We start from the raw sequence: 16,465 nt of genomic DNA on the forward strand, positions 1-16,465 counted from the left end.
CATGGCCATTAATTCAGCCTTTTGGTCTAGGATTTCCATTGATGACATTTGTGTAGCAGCTACTTGGTTTAATGCTCATACCTTTATTGATCATTACAAGCTAGATTTGACTTCCAGAAGCAGAGCTGCATTTGGTTTGGCAGTTCTCTGGAATATCTTACCATGTGAGCCACCCAAGATTCATGTAGTTGAAGACTGTGTCCTACATGTTGAGGAAGAATGAAAAGGACAACATTAGATATTAAAGTTTTGTCTCACCATAACTGTGCATCTGTGTGTTGTCTATTTTCATTCTTCAACTCCCCACCCTCCTTCCCCCTTCCTTATTCTTCTACAGTGACCTTGTTGATCTTATTTCTTTTATTTATTTATTTTATATTTCTTGACCAGGTTTGTCTGACTGGGCTACAAATACCCATTTTCAGCAGAGGCCCAAGGAGAAAAGCTCCAACATAAAATAGAAATTTTACATATTGAAAAAATATAGAAATACATTCATCAGTACCACAGATTACTGCAGTACAGTGCCACACATTACTTTATCAGTACCACACATTATTGCATTACAGTGTCATACATTAAACTGTGGCAAGTCAAATACATATAAATACATTCATCAGAAGGATACATTCATAATTACATATTATATACATAATAGTGCAATAGTTGCATAGCTGAAATATTTTACTACTTATATTTGTACAGTGATGTACCAAGAGGAGAAGATAAAGTAGTAAGTTTGTTTATTGAAGGAAAGGAAGAGAGAAGATAGGTAGAAGGTTATAGGGGAGTGTTTATGGGGGATGATTATATTGGCAAGTCCATTTTTCATGAAGGTATTTTTTTGTAGCGGTTTTGAATTGATTGGGATGTTCAAAGGATCTTATATCTAGTCGTAGGCTATTCCAGGCCTTGGAAGGGTTAAAGCTATAGACTAGGTGACCCATTTTGGTCCTTGGTTTGTAGATTTTAGTAGGCCTTGTTCGGAACTGCTGAGTAATCTAGTGGGTAGGTAATGAGAGATTAGAGATGAGATAGTTGGATAAAAAGAGGGTTTGTAGAGAATGGAATAAATAATCTGAAACTGATTATACTGAAGCAGGTTAGGTAATTGTAGCCAATGTAGTTCTTTTAGTGAGAGACAGTGATGGGATTTGTAAGAATTTTGGGCAGGAAATCTGGCAATGCTGTTATAAGTTGTTTCTAACTTGTTTAGTAGTCCAGTCTTGAGGCTGGTGAGAATTTGGGAGCTAAGTGGGTACGAGGTTGGCATTTGAAAGGGTTAGTTTTGCTGTTTTGGTAAGATTTTTTTGTTTCTATAGAGACCTAGCTTGAGATGTGTTTTTCAGATACAATTATTGACGTGTAAATCAAAGGTTAGTCTATCATCAATAGTAACACCTAAGAGTTTTGTACTGGTGTCCATCTGTATTTGAGTATTATTTTGTGACAGTATGGAGAGGGAAGACTTTATGTGGTTAAGGTTTTTAGGGAGAAAGAGTGGTAATTTAGTTTTCTTTGGTTTAAGGATAAGTTGGTTTTCAGATAGCCAGTTTTCTACAGAGTTAAAAGAGGACTGTGTGTCTGGTTTTAGTTGAGTTGGTGATTCAGCAATAGTGATAAGTGTAGAATCATCTGCGTATTGTATCAGTGAGGATCCAGGATAGGAAGAGTAGAGAAGATTGGTAGAGATGTTAAAAAGAAGTGGCCCAAGGATGGAGCCTTGCGGAACACCCATTTTAACAGGAAGAAGAGGGGAGAAAGCTGAGAGCCATTTGACTGATTGGAGTCTATCAGAGAGATAGCTGTTAAACCAAGATATGGTGAATGGAGAGAAGTGTAAGCTTGCTAGTTTAAGGAGAAGACGTTTATGAGAGACTGTATCAAAGGCTTTAGAGAGGTCAGTGAAGAGACAGGAAATAATTACTGTCTCTAGCTAGTGATACAGAGTTTAGGAAAGACAGGAGAGCTGTTGTGCTGTGCATGGGATGAAAGCCATGTTGGGTAGGTGTGAGTAGATTTTCTTGCAGAAGGTAGTGTAAGACTTGATTGTGTATACATTTTTCCAGAGTTTTGGAGAGTGGTGAGAGTATGGCTATTGGTCTAAAATTAGTTATATCTGTGGAGTTTCCTCCTTTGTGTATTGGAAGGGTGTAATATTGCTTCCAGATGAAAGGGACTGTGGACTCTGTAATAGAGCAGTTTATTAGAATAAAAACTACTGATAGAAGAGTTTGAGCTATTAGGTCTATTATTGTTGGTGGGATGGTTTGTGTCTTGATTTAGTAATTTGGATATTGACTCTATAAAGTAGTTGTTACATATGGAGGCAGTTTCCTCATGTGTTTTGTCAGGATGGGGGTTAGGGGCATTACAGCATTTCCTGATGTTTCAGGGCTCATACGTTCTGTCACAGCAGAATCTAGTGGTAGACAGGCTCATACTCTGGATCTGCTCACACAGTAGCAGGGGAGATGAGTGCACTCAACTTAGAAAAATTTCTACTGACATCCTGAATGATATCATGATACCTTTTAGGCACTTGTTCCATGAAGATATGCAGCAGGTACTGAAAGAGTTAAGAAAACCTACAACTAGAAAATCTTATGTTTACAAGTACAAGAGGTTTTCTAGGTGGTGCCTAACAGATATCAGAGGGCACAGTATGATATGTATCCCTCTGGTTTTAAAATATTTGTATGAGCTCCTCAATGATGGCTTATCTTATGCATCAGTCAAGGTGCATCTTGCAAACATCTCAGCTTATCTGCCCATGGATCCTTCTCTTTCATCTCTTTTTGTGGTCAGTTTATGAAAGAAGAGTGTTGCATTTGAGACCCCCTCAAAAGCAAATTCCTCCTCCTTGGGATTTCAGCTTTGTTCTTGAAAATCTAAATCTAATATGCAACATCAACAAAACTTGCTGGAGAGACGGGTTTATCTCCCAGAGGCTGCCCCATTTCTGGAATAGACTTCCCATACATGTCAAACGGAGTACCTCGCTGACCTTCTTCAAGCTCAACCTTGATGAGTGGGTGGGAAACCACATACTTGTCCCAGGGGTTCCACCTTTGTCCCTCATTGACAGGGGTGACAGGTGCTAACTGAGGTTACTTTTTTGGGGATAAACTCTTAGCTAGGCTTGTAAGGGCCTCAGGGCCATTACCCTAGTAACCTCCTATGATCCTATGAAAAATTTGACCTTATTTACTTTTGAACCTGCCTTTTAGTTTGATTTGAGGTTTATCACTTGGAAAACTGTTTTACTTATTGCTCTAACATCTACAAGGTGAATCTCTGAGATGCAGGCTCTCATGGTGGGCCAACCTTATCTAATTTTCCATAAGGACAGGGTTGTTTTACACACTAATCCTTCTTTCATGCCAAAAGTTGTTCCTGAATCTACCCTAAAACAAGCTATCAGTCCCTCAGTTTTCTTTCTAGAACCTAAAAAACAAGGAAGAGAAGATTATGCATACCTTGGATGTAGGCAGGCAGTTCAGGTCCTACCTTGACAGAAATTACAGAACTAAGCCCTTCAGGAAAGCTTAGTGGTTATTTATTTTGTGTTTGGGGCTAAGAAGGTCAACTGGTCTCTAAACAAACAATTGCTCATTGGTTGTCCTAAATTATTGTTTTTTGTTAATCCCACCATGGTAAATCTGTTCAAGAAAAGATTAAGGCACATTCCACCAGACCCTTAATCTTTTCAGTGACATACTGAAATAGAATGGATCCTGTAAGCATTCAAGACTCAGCAACTTGATCTTCTGTTTGTAACTTTACAAAGCACTGCAGATTGGATTCTTTCTCCAGAAAGTTCCGGAGTAGGCTTTGCAGGAGTCATTCTCCAGGTCTCCTGGATCTAATCCTTCCTCATTCCAGGAAGGTTAAGCTTTGGGAATCTAACCATATGCTACTGAGGCAATGTGAAGGGTGAACATAGTACAGTTGCATAAGTTTTACTTAAATGTAACATTAGATGTTCAACTGTTACACTGCCTCAGTTACACCCACCCACCATCCCACTTATTTTGTATATGGTTCAGTGGTATCCAACCTTGTTTTGTTGTTGGTTGGTGTTGGTTGTATGTGTTGGTGTTTTGTGGCTGCAAATTTCTTGGTTTCAGGCAATTTTTGCTTCTGGTCCTTCTTTGTTCATCCTACTTACCACTAAAAGCCTAAATAACTGACTGTGACAGGTATTACACAATCACCTGTTACAGACAGTCAGAGGAGGGGATTTTGAGCTCTGGGAAGCAGCCAGTTTCTGCAGACACAGAAGCCATATGCCACTGAGGCAGTATGAAAATTCAAACATCTGCTGTTACAGGTAAGTAGGATTTATACAACTTTATCATGCAAAGTCCTGCTCAATTTGGGAGGTGAGCACTGTTAATTGCTTGAAAAAGCAAGAACTTTTAGGTGTGCCTGCTTCAAAGTGTATATGGCTAGACATTTTGTGGTTTCCATGACCACTTGTCTAGTATTGTTCCAATGAGGGTAGGGGTGGGGCTGATTATAGGAAATGCCATTTGTGGAAGTGAGTGATTGTCCTTCACAGGGGTGAAAAAATAAGAAAACCACAAATCATCCCTGATGACTGCCTTAATGGTGTCTCCCAGTTACCAGGTGATGGGTAATGAATAAGCCGATTGGCTGTCAGGGACAAAGTGAGAAAAAAAACAGTAACAGACTGCTTTCACAGCATATGTCTGTACTCTTATACTGTTAAACATCTGTTTGCCTAAATTAGTGGCTGGACTGGATCAGCATAATTGATCATGTTGGCATTGCATTACAGGTAATGTTTGCTACATGTATTCTTTATGAATTGTGACAGTAACATTTATATTTTACTGCTGCAGATTTTGCCATTTATGTATACTATAGTAGCAAAGCTGCTGAGTATCCTGGCATGCATTTGCATCAGTGTTTCTGGCTGCTATACTCAGCATATCCAGCAAAAGGAGCACTACTGTAGCTAACATAGTTATCTACAGCAACTGATACAGGCATGCATCAATTCTTCCAGCAGGAGCTCACAGCCAGACAAGAATTTCCATTGTGAGGCAGGTTTCTTTCCCACACCATTGATGTCAGCACTGAAGCATGGTTGTAATGTGCTAACATCCAGTAGCATCTTTTATAGTCACTGCTTTGTTTGGACTGGCACAAATGGAACTGGATCATATAATTACATAACAATTTGTTATATATTAGCATAGTGACAACAGGTCATATAACTGAAGGCTTAAAACCACATGGACAAGTTGGTCGCTGTAGCATCAGTTGTACCCACCATGTAGAAGTGTGCTTCTGCATTGCATTTGTGTATAGTACAGAAGATGATTGTGCTTGGCTGGCTGGCACTGACATGGTGTTTTGGAGTTGCAGGTGCCTGATAGAGCAGCTACTCCTTGCGAACATTAGAATGTAAATCTGTAGGCTTGTATACACAAGGAAATTATATTTGGATTGCTTTCCTGCACATTGTTATTACAATGGCTGCAGCATGTGGGACATATCACTTATTCATGCAACAAATGTCAGACTGATGGAATATATGAGGCAGTATAAAGAAAAGGATCAGGAATGTGTCATCAGATCTCATTCTGACATCAGTATTAATACAAGGATGCTGACATAGCTGCTTTTACTTCACAAGCAGAAAGGCACCCTTCTAATCCGGTATTTGGTTGAGGTTCTTTTTACAAAGCAAAGTAGCTCTGCTTGACTATGGAACAATGGATGTGTGCATGCATGCTATAATCTGGCCAGGCTATAGGATATTTTTCATGATGCTTTCAAATGTATAACTACTTCATAAGTGTGAAAGCCTGTACTTGTTCCTGTCACATTTAATCATCCTTTGCATGTAAATTTGGGGGTTGTATCACTCTCCATATTAACGCATTTGTTTATATTCAGGACGATTAATAATTTTCTGTCATTAGGGTACAGTGGAACCTTATGGCTCTGACTACAATGTAGATGATTGTGATGTTTAGATATGTCAGACCACTCAAACTGGAAGACAGTTGTCTGTGCTGCGTACACATGCAAAGCTAATGATACTAGTTATCATCTATGGATGCAACCAGGAACCTTGTTGCTGCCACTTGTGTAGTGTAGGTGCCAGCTTTTGTGACTACTGTTATGCCTTGTTAAAATCTGTTAGTCAGCTAGAGTGCATACCCCAGGGGCAACAGCTGCAAACCTTCTTCCTCTTAGCCCACCCCCACCCCTTTCATCCATTTCACTTTTGATAATTTGCTGTATGTTAAGGTATTGATTGTTTTATTACAGTTGCTGTGGGTGCAGCCCTTTCATCCGTTTCACTGTTGATAATTTGCTGTATGTTAAGGTATTGATTGTTTTTTTACAGTTGCTGTGGGTGCAGCCCTTTCATCCGTTTCACTTTTGATAATTTGTTGTATGTTAAGGTATTGATTGTTTTTTTACAGTTGCTGTGGGTGCAGCCCCGCTCCGTATCATTTCCTTTATACCTAACCACCTGTTTCCTCCTACCCAAACACTCCTCCCCTTCCTGTTCCTCACAAACACTCCAGCCTAGTTCCTGCCTCTAACATAGAATCCTTGCCTCCTCTACCACCTCTGTATACACACACCATCCTATAACCATTAAGTATTACCTATAATTAATATTTTTAACTGCAGTAAATACGCATATCTGAACTTAGTACAAATAAATTGGCAATATATAATTCAATTCATCTTATCCATAGTCAAGAACATCATTACAGATACAGTAGTAAGTATCCCCCCCGTATTTACTAATTCACTATCTCTGCTACCCTCTCTTAACTTGAGGATACCAATTAACTGACCAATACTTCTTGGCCATACTGCAGCTCCCTAACACATAAAATGATAACTCTTGCACTGGCCATACTCTCCATCACTTTTCTGTAGCCGTATACCCAGCATTACCTGATGCTTATATAGCTCCTAAGTCCCTAATATCACTTCAACTTGTAGTTACAGACAACTCCCATTAGCAAGTCTTACACTCTCATCCATCCATCACTTCAAATCTCTTACCCCTCTTAACAACAAACTCCCACATACGCCTAATACTGCAGCTTTAATACAACACCAATCTCACTCATTCATAGATAGTTCCCTTACATGTAACACATTCTTTCTGAAACTAGATAACATGGGTTACACACATCCAACCCAACTACTAGAAACATCATTCTACCCTTTAATAATCTTCACCCTACTCCTGCTTTCCATCCTGTCCTCCTACCACACTCAACTTCATAACCACACCACATCCCCATGGCAAACAAAATCCATAGACAATCCCATCAAACTAAAAAACTTCCTTATATCGCCATGCGACCTTACCTCTTCCCAAGCCTTCTCTTACTCACGCATTAAACTGAAAATCAAAACTACCCTCTCTCTTCTCAAAGATAAACTAAAATAATTCACAAATTGAACAAACTGTAGCTACACCTACTCCATAAACTCACTTGCAGTGGTGATATACATCTCACTCCAGGACCCAAAACATCAATCAGCCCAAACTTAAATCAGCTAAATCCCCTACATCACAGACCTACCTCAGCTCTCCTCTTCTTAAACATTAATGTAAGAAGTATACTTAATAAAATTCATGACCTTCATGCCCTACTAGCTCTATACAAACCAGATATTGCTGTGTTAACTGAAACATGGCTCAAACCACAACATCACAATAATGAGATTATTGCCCCGGGTTACAACACTATCCGAAGAGACAGATCAGAGAAAAAGGGCGGAGGTGTTACAATATATTCCAAAATCATCTTGCCTTAGAACAACTAGATTACAATAACCATGAATTCAAAGATGTAGAACTAATCCTTGCCAAATTAAAAATAAGTTCCAACAAACATATAATTATTGCAGGTGGCTATATACCACCAGGCAATAACATCACTGTAATGGAAATCCTGCTTAATTGGACCTCCAACTCCCTTCCACATGAAACCATACTATTAGGAGACTTCAATATTGACTGGGATCACTGCTCCAGACATAACCCCTCTGCCTTCATAAACCTTCACAGGTTTACTCAAACTATAACTACACCCACTCGAATTGACAAAACTTCCAAACGCCAGTCCATCTTAGACTGGATCCTGGTATCTGACCCCACTCTTGCACAGCAATCTGGTTGTCTTCCAGATACCCTAAGTGACCATCATCCAACCTACCTAATTAGGAACAGATCCCAAACCATCAACCAACCTGTCCTCAGAGTAGTTAGAAACAAAAAAAAAAAAAACTTTATAGCTACTGATCTCATCAATACTGTAAAAAGCTGAAACTGGACCCCCCCCCCCCCCCCCCGTAAAACATCTACCACTAGACGATGTCGTCGAGTACTTTAACACAACCATCACAAAAATCTTAAACCATCATGCACCCCCTAGAACCATTAGAATAAAAACTAACTATGCCCCATGGCTAAGAAAAGATACTAAACTATAATGAAAGAAAGGGACAAGGCCTGAATTCAATATCAGAAAAACAAAACCACTACTTTGAGACAAAACTATGTAGAGCTCCATAACAAAGCCAAAAAACAAATCAAACTAGACAAATCCAGCTACTATACAAGCATGCAAGAAAAATATGCTCACAACCCACAAAAATTCTGGGCCTCAATAAATGGTATACTGCATCCAGGAAAGTCCACAACTCCAACCCCTGTGCTTCCAAATAACCATGAAAACATTCCTACTCAGTTTAACAAATTCTTTACCGAAACAGTCCAGACCCTTGCCAGTGCCCAAAATAGTACTAGCAGCCCCACACCAATAACTACCCCAACCCACCCCAATATACAAAACAATAGCCCCAGTTTTCGCCTCCACTCTGTATCCACCAAATCAATATCTAAACTCCTTGGTAAACTTAAACCAACCACTGTAGCAGCTGATAAGCTGCCAGCAGACTTCCTTCGGATCTCAGCTGAAGCTGTAGCCTATCTTGTCTCTTTTCTGATAAACAGATCTCTCTCAGAATGCAAAGTCCCCACCTCATGGAAAACATCATAATTCCACTGCACAAAGGAGGCAACTCCTTAGAGCTCACTAACTATCGCCCAACAGCAATCCTATCACCTTTATCCAAAATATTAGAAAGAGTTGTTCATACTCCACTAATACAGTACCTCCAGTATAACAACCTACTGTCCATATCCCAGCATGGCTTTAGACCTTCCCATAGCACCACAACAGCACTACTATCATTCCCAACATAGTTAACCACCACAGAAACAAGGGTCTATTTGTTTCTTCCATATTCTTAGACCTATCAAAAGCCTTTGACATGGTAAACCACAGTCTGCTTCTTGATACCCTATCCACCCTAAATATAAGTCCCTCTTCTATATCATGGTTCAACAGCTACTTATCTGCCCATCAGCAAGCAGTCCTGTGGCAGGACCAATTATTACCCCTGTTACCAGTAACCCATAGGAGTCCCTCAAGGATCCATCCTTGGCCCATGGCTGTTCTCTCTATTTACAAATCAGATTTCTTCATCCTCTCCTACTGCCTCAATAGTACAATATGCAGATGACACTACCCTCATATGTACTGCCCCTACCCTTAGTGAACTGCAAACCCTTACCCAAAATAACTTTACACTAGCTGAAACTTGGTTCACTAGCATCAAACTTCTTCTTAATCCCCCAAAAAACAAACTAATTCTTTTCAGCCATGGCAGATCTCCTCCCCTAAATAATAATTTCACCATTAGCTCCAAAGAAAACATTCAAATCAGTCCAACCACACACACTAAACTGCTAGGCATAGAAACAGACAATAACCTGAGGTTCGATATCCACATAGCACAAACCATTAAGAAAGTTAATAAAAAACTTGGTCTCCTCTACAGGAACAAACAGTTTATGACAAAACACACCAAAGTAACCATCGCAAGGACTCCTCTTCTATCCACCCTCCTCTGTGCCTCTCCCATCTTAACCAATCTCAGCAAACTGATCTAAATAAAATGGAATCTTGCTACAACAAGATTGCCAAGTTTGCTACTGAAGCCTCATATAGGTCCCACCACTGTCTATCCCTTAAGCAACTCAACTGGCTTGAGTTGCCTCATATACTTCTACTCAATCAACTCTCTATAGCACACAAACTCTACTAGCTTCCTGAGATAACTCCAGCACTTCAGCACCTAATTCATCCCCACATTCCCTCTAGAGCCTTAAGATCTAGTAACCAGAACCTCATAACTGTCATCAAACATAAAAATGAAGCTGGTAAGTCCTTCTTTGCCAACACCATTGCAAAAACCTGGAACACACTACCAAGCCAAATAACTTCTACCACCTCCTTTAGTCCATTCAAAAAACTCCTGAAAACCCACTATCAAAGTAACTGGCTATGCTCACGCCACTCACCAGGCTAATCTATACTAAAAGAATTTGTCAGTGTACAGCTGTGTATAAACAGTTTCTCCCCTAAAAGCTTCCAAACCCATATACATGTACCTTACAAAACTTATAACTGCAAAAGAAAAAATAATGTACCTATGATTGTCTACTGAAAGAAATGTTAATCACTAGCATGATGTCCTGTTGTGTGTCTATAAGCTATATGTATGTTTGTTAATCACCAGCATGTTGTCATGATGTGTATATATCCCATATGTATGTATGTTCTACTTCATTTTACTCTCATGTAATGTATTGTAATGTGGAGCTTTTCTCCCCAGGCCTCTGCTGAAAATGGACCTGTGTCCAGTTGGACTTTCCCGGTAAACAAATGTAAAATAAAATAAATAGAATAAAATAAATAGCTATAATGAATGCCTACCTACCCAAACCTATATGCTGAGCATACAGACAGTACCTCATATTCACTATCAGCATTGGGCATGTTGAACATTCCTTTATGCAGTGTTGCAATGTGGTCTATCCAGTATGCATGGGATGTTGGACACCTGTTTAGCACATCTTTTCCAGGGTTTACCTTGCCTTACTAGTGATTGATCTACATATGGGTTGTTCCCCTTCTTTTATTGAGTATGTTAGCCTGGGTTATGGTTTGGGCATGTCATCTTTGCTTGTTACCAACTGTGTATCTCTCTCTCTCTCTCTCTGTATATATGTGTGTGTGCATATATATATACATACACATATATATATATATATATATATATATATATATATACTTTTACCTTTTTCATGAAAAAAATATATATATCTATAGCTGTGTGTGTGTGTGTGTGTATGTATATATACATATATATATATATATATATATATATATATATATATATATATATATATATAGGATAGGTTTACTTTGAAAATTACGAGTACAGGTATGACGAAAATGGGAATATCGAACCACAGTTGGTTGATTCTCATTTTCACCAACCTGCACCATTGCGAGTGTGCAGTTTAGTGAATGCTACTGTGCATTCACATATATGTCATCGGAGTTATGACTACAGATCGTGGTACAGTGGGGATCGGGAAGTTAGCCTTTTCCCCACTGTAGTGCAATCTCAAAACTGGAATATATTACTTGCAGAGGGTGTGGGGGGTACACCCCCCACATGGGGGGGTGCAGAGGGTGCACCCCCCTACAAAAACATAACATTATGCGATATGCAGTAGTGACGAGCAACACAGAATGTCGAAAGTGTAAATTTGAATGTTTCACTATATGCACTTGGACATTCTGTCCTAATTAATATGCTGCATGTCACACATCTGAATCGAAAATGTGAATGGATTTTATGTACTTCGATATTCTCATAGTAAACCATATATATATATATATATATATATATATATATATATATATATATATATATATAGACACACATATACTTTGACCTTTTTCATGAATTATTGCTATTCCTCTAAGCTGCAAAAATATATAAATAACAGGGGGTTGAGGCACGGAGAAAGCCATGACTCACATGAATATTGATATTTCTCGAGTGCATGTGTTTAGAGCTTTTCTGTACTTGAATTGATGGGGTTCCTGTTGAGATGTACAAGCAGTTATCTTTAAGACTCATGCATACCTGTCAGACATAGTGGGCCCATTTGTCACATATTTTTAAAAGGTGCATTCCTATCTACATTTGGAACTGATGCCGCAGTCACCATACCTCAGATAGTGAAAATAACAGGACTATGGCAGTACCTTACTGTTGGCTGGTTAAAGTGGACAGACATCTTTTTCAAGTTGCATTGATACTGATCTGTACAGCCAATACACATAATGTCAAGTGGGCTGTATGTGTAGCAATGGATTCACTATGTAATTTCGAAATACTGAAATCTCAAATTTCAGTATTTCGAAATTACATAGCCGACGACACCAAACACCGAAACCCAAAAACCACGAAATTCAAAATCCCGATGCTACACTACAGATACAGCACACACAAACACATACACACCACTTCCCCCAACTCAAATATAATATCCTATACTACAGATAAGCAAGCCCCCCTGCACCCCCCACACCTCCCTACATATATATACTAACTCTAAGATTGCACAACCAGACACACACAAGCAGCTCACTCCCACACATTATCTATACCCTCGCACACACACATCACAGTCAAAACACTCACTGACAGACACTAAAGCCCCTAACCAACAGGCATACACATGCATACTCAAACTCACATCTTGCCATTCACACACCACAACACCAGAAACGCTAATTAGAAAATCTCCATACTTTCGCGCTTCTGGTTTACTGGTATTTCAAGACTTCGGTATCTTCATTTCTAAATATTGAAATTCAGGATTTCAGTATTTTGAAATTAAAAAGGGAACCAGTAGCAACATAGGCAAATTGCTGCTAACCCAGAAGAGGGTACTTCTCTTGTTAGCTATTTTCAGTCAGTGGCTCACAAGACACAGTAGACTAGCATATGCTACTTGAGGGTTATTGATTACATCCAAGCACCCGTGGAGTTGCTGACAGAGAATAGGCTACATGTGTATCATTGTAATTGTTCTGTGTGATTGACATGTGGAGCTGCACTGTGATTCTTATAATGCACAAATACTGCTTGTTAAACATGAATCTACCCAGTTACTCAATACAGCTGCTGCTGACACTGTGTAGGGGCTGTATGCAGTGGAGATGAGTGTACATGGATGACATACAAGGAAGTTTTAAAACAAACATGCAAACATATGACACATGTTGGAGATCATTTCTTCTCTAAGGGTCTATATTACTTTGTCAAACATTCACTTCAGTGAACATCTGTTCAACAAACACAAAACAATGAATGGTTCACATCCATGAATGGTTTACCCAGGAAACAGAATTACTTGGCCAGCACTTCAAATTTGCACACACTGCAGTATATCAATCCCATCCAGGTGGGGGGCTGCACGCCCACACTCCCCTACTTATATATACCAACTTCGAGATCACATTACAGTGTGGCAAAGGGCACATTTCTGAACTTGACCAACTAACAATGTTCCCTGGGTAAACCATTCACTGATGTGAACGTTCACTTAAATGAATGTTTGCTGTTTTGTTCATTGAACAGACATTTGCTGAAGTGAACATTTAACAAAGTAATATAGATCCCTTCCCTACATATGGTCTAAATCGGTCTCACAACAGGTACAATGCAGCCAGTAGCAAGCATTTCAGTTATCATTTATTAAAGCAAGTGTATCACATTTAACTGCAAGTTGTGTAGACTACACATAAGGACATGCTTTCCTCATTTCAAAGTGTTCTGCGGCATTATCCTTGAATACATCCTTTAGCAGCCAGCAAGTGAAACTGCTACTAAACATGATATGGGAATGGTGGCTCTGACTGCCTTATATATACATACATACATATATATATATATATATATATATATATATATATATATATATATATATATATATTCACTTCCGATGCAAAACGCATAATTTCCTCCACTGTTGTGTCGGGTCTTAGAGCTGCAACCTCTGACTGTGTTTATGTACTATATGCTGTAGAGTTTTTTGAGTGATGCATTTTTCCACTACGGTTGCACTGATTTAAGAATAACTGCTGTCAGATGATAGTCTTTGCTTTCTTATACCTCTTCCCACCTGTTTTTATTTAAACATTTTTCTTTTTTCTCCCATTCCTTCCCTTCAATTAACAGTAGCCACTCTGTCTCCTGAAGCTACGAGTGACACCCCCCCAAGACATAACCTCCTGGCTTAAGACATAAAGATAAAAACAAGAACACTGCCAGGACATCCATTTCTGCCATGGGACTTTAATGCATGTTAATTGCTACTGAACTATTCTTAATTTTAACCTCAAATTATGTTAAGGGTACAGTAAAAGGGTACTGTTCTACAGTAATTCGCTAGTGTAAGTGGTGTGCACAATGAGCTAGAGAGTCTACGACTTTTTCTTCCTTCCTCCTTCCCTCTGTATAGTGTAATATCCTGATGCTGCAACCCCTGTGGAAAAGTGAACACCATAAAGCAGTCTGAAATATACCCATTTCTCCTTTAGCCTTGCTTCCCCAGAAAACATTTTTCCTACCTGATTGTTTTTGTTAGTCACAGCAATTTTCGGGATCTTGGTCCAACCCGCTCCGGGTTCACTCTGCTCCCCTACCCTACCTCCATTCTCACCCACTCCCACTTTCATTAGGTTTATACTTCCTGTAGCCCCTCCTTTTCCTCCACCTGACCAATCCCATTCCAAACATCATTAACATCCCCTTCCCTTTCCCGCCACTAGCTTTCCATTAACAACACCCATTACTTCCTACCTTAACAATTACTAACATTTCCCACTCTCTATACTCCCATTATGTACCACATACTAACACTTTTATTACTCTTACAAACCCTTAACGCTTCATTACTACTACTACTATCCCTCTTTACCTCCACACACTCAAGACTAAGAATATCTCCTCCAACATCCACAACACTAGCTACTCACTTACAACATAATTTAACCAGTTAGTCCAACATCTCACCATCCCTGTTAGTAAACAACAACCTATATTTAGTCAAATCACACCTCACCCCCATTCATATTAAACTGAAAATTACACTACATTAGCCACAACTACCTTTACTAAACACACGTCCACCACATACCCTACTACATCTCCTCTTAGTACTACCTGAATGTGGAGACATTCACCCCAATCCAGGACCAAATAACCTGTCAAAATACACTACTTCCCCTAAACCCCATGATTTATACTTTGTAACTATTAATGCACAAAGCCTCTGTAACAAAATTACTGAATTCCAGTCTTGGCTTTGTCACCATTCACCAGACATTGGAGCAATAACAGAAACCTGGCTTAAAACTCATATATCTGACTCTGAAATTCTTCCACCAGGCTATAACATTCTTTGTAATGACAGAAACCACAAAAAAGGAAGAGGTGTAGCCCTAATCTATAAAGACTCCTTAACAATAAATAAACATCCCAAACCAGTCCCCACTTTCAATAATATGGAAGTCCTTATAACATCCCTCCATATAAACCTTAACAAACAACTCTGTATTGTTACAATCTATATTCCCCCTGGTCAAAATATCCCCCTCTTAGAAGATTTTCTATGTTGGATTAACCAAAACATCTCCCAGGAAACTATTATTCTAGGTGATACTAAAGTCAACTGGCAAAAACGTAACATCCAAAGCCCCTAACACTAGCAATAATTTCCATAGTTTCACACAACTTGTCACAGAGCCCACACATGCCCTAAACACCTGTGCTGAAGCTACATTAGATTGGATTCTTGTATCCTATCCCCACAACTACACCAATACTAGCACCCTCCCAAACACTCTAAGTGACCACCTACCTGCATACACTCATATAACCTAACTACACATCCCCAAAACACATACATACAAATCTATCAGGAACCTCTCCCACTTTAACCAGAACATATTTATCACTACCCTACAAGGTCAGAAATGGTCCCCATTAAAATCACTACCCCTAGATGATGCTGTTTACCATTTTAATAACATCTTTCTTAGCACACTAAACAGCTTAGCTCCTCTTCGTACAAAACCAACAAAATCTAACCATGTACCCTGGTTAACTAAGCATACCAAGCAAACCCTCTGGTCTAGGGACAAAGCCTGGAAAATCTGGAAAAACTGTAGGACTATACAAAATGAGCAAAACTATAAAAAAAACTTAGAAATGCTGCAAAAAAAACTTATATCTCATAGGAAAACTCATTTCTTCTGACAACTATCCTTCCAAAATAATAACCCAAACAAATTCTGGAAATCTGTATCCTCTCTTCTTAACCCAGGTAACGTTCAAAACTCATCACCCTCTCCTGACAAAGACCCTTACCAGATAGCACAGATATTTAACATCCACATCATTGAAACCATCCAAAAACTAGTCAAGGATCATCCTCAAAAACCAACCCTAGTTC

The sequence above is a fragment of the Protopterus annectens genome, chromosome 6.part1, assembly GCF_019279795.1.
Source record: "Protopterus annectens isolate FY-2018-M chromosome 6.part1, PAN1.0, whole genome shotgun sequence".
Taxonomy (NCBI): Eukaryota; Metazoa; Chordata; order Ceratodontiformes; family Protopteridae; genus Protopterus; species Protopterus annectens.